Raw genomic sequence first — 2,117 nt, 5'->3', positions numbered from 1 at the left:
ACCTTCCCAAGTCTCATTACCAAACAACTTGGCATTCAGCTTCATGATAGCTCCTAGATATTGAGCAACTTGCTCTCCAACATCTTCATCCTCTTCAGAGGAAGAATAGTTTTCAGAGCTCATGAATGGCAGAAAGAGGTTTAATGGGATCTCTATGGTCTCTATATGACCTTCAGATTCCTTTAAGTCATCAACAAGGAACTCCTTCTTGCTTGAGAGACGTCCCCTGAGGTCTTCCTCATTGGAATTCACGTCCTCTCCTTCCTCTCTAGGTTCGGCCATGTTGATTATGTCAATGGCCTTGCACTCTCTTTTTGGATTCTCTTCAGTATTGCTTGGGAGAGTACTAGGAGAAGTTTCAGTGACTTTCTTACTCAGCTGGCCCACTTGTGCCTCCAAATTTCTGATGGAGGACCTTGCTTCACTCATGAAGCTTAAAGTGGCCTTAGATAGATCAGAGACTATATTTGCTAAGTTAGAGGTGCTCTACTCAGAATTCTCTGTCTGTTGCTGGGAAGATGACGGAAAAGGCTTGCTATTGCTAAACATGTTTCTTCCACCATTATTAAAGCCTTGTTGAGGCTTTTGTTGATCCTTCCATGAGAAATTTGGATGATTTCTCCATGAGGGGTTATAGGTGTTGCCAAAGGCTTCCCCCATGTAATTTACCTCTGCCATTGTAGGGTTTTCAGGATCATAAGCATCTTCTTCAGAAGATGCCTCTTTAGTGCAATTGGATGCATTTTGCCATCCATTCAGACTTTGAGAAATCATGTTGACTTGCTGAGTCAACATTTTGTTCTGAGCCAATATTGCATTCAGAGCATCAATTTCAAGAACTCCCTTCCTCTGAGGCGTCCCATTATTCACGGAATTCCTTTCAGAAGTGTACATGAATTGGTTATTTGCAACTATTTCAATAAGTTTCTGAGCTTCTGCAGGCGTTTTCTTTAGGTGAATGGATCCACCTGCAGAATGGTCCAGTGACATCTTAGAAAACTCGGACAGACCATAATAGAATATATATATCATGGTCCACTCTGAAAACATGTCAGAAAGATACTTTTTGGTCATCTGCTTGTATCTTTCCCAAGCTTCATAGAGGGATTTACCATCTTTTTGCTTGAAGGTCTGAACATCCACTCTAAGCTTGCTCAGCTTTTGAGGAGGAAAGAATTTAACCAAAAAGGCCGTGACCAGCTTATCCCAAGAGTCCAGGCTATCCTTAGGTTGTGAGTCCAACCATGTTCTAACTCTGTCTCTTACAGCAAAAGGGAAAAGCATGAGCCTGTAGACTTCAAGATCTACTCCATTAGTCTTAAAAGTCTCACAGATCTGCAAGAACTCAGTTAAAAACTGGTAGGAATCTTCTGACGGAAGTCCATGAAACTTGTAGTTTCGTTGCATTAGAGCAACTAGTTGAGGTTTCAGCTCAAAATTGTTTGCTCCAATGGCAGGAATTGAGATGCTTCTTCCATCAAACTTGCATTATTGTTGTTGGGTTCGGCTGCCATATCCTTTTCTTGTTCGAAAATTTCAGTAAGGTTGTCTCTGGATTGTTGTAATTTAGCTTCTCTTAGTTTCCTCTTCAGAGTCCTTTCAGGTTAAGGATCAGTTTCAATAAGAATGCCTTTTTCATTGTTCCTGCTCATATGAGAAAGAAGAGAACAGAAAAATACAGAGTCCTTTCAGGTTCAGGATCACCTTCAACAAGAATGTTTTTATCCCCGTTTTTGCTCATATGAAAAAGAAGAGAACAAAAGGGAGTAGTGGAATCCTCTATGTCACAATATAGTGACTCCTTCATGTGTCAGAGGAAAAGGAGTAAAAGAATGAGAAGAGAGAGGAGGTGAGCTTAGAAATTTTTTAGATGAGTAAAGGAGGAATGTTAGCAATTAAATACAATAAATAGAAAAAGATGAGAGAGAAAGAGTTTTCAAAAATTTAAAAGAAATAACATAAAATTAGAATTTTAAACAATTAGTTAATTAAAAAGATTTTTGAAAAAGGGGTTAGGTATTTTCGAAAATTAGAGAGAGAAAAGTTGTTAGGTGGTTTTGAAAAAAATAAGAAACAAACAAAAAGTCAATTAGTTAATTGAAAAAGATTTGAAAATC

The sequence above is a fragment of the Arachis duranensis genome, chromosome 7 (assembly GCF_000817695.3).
Source record: "Arachis duranensis cultivar V14167 chromosome 7, aradu.V14167.gnm2.J7QH, whole genome shotgun sequence".
Classification (NCBI taxonomy): Eukaryota; Viridiplantae; Streptophyta; class Magnoliopsida; order Fabales; family Fabaceae; genus Arachis; species Arachis duranensis.
Note: the sequence above shows the minus strand (reverse complement) of the source record.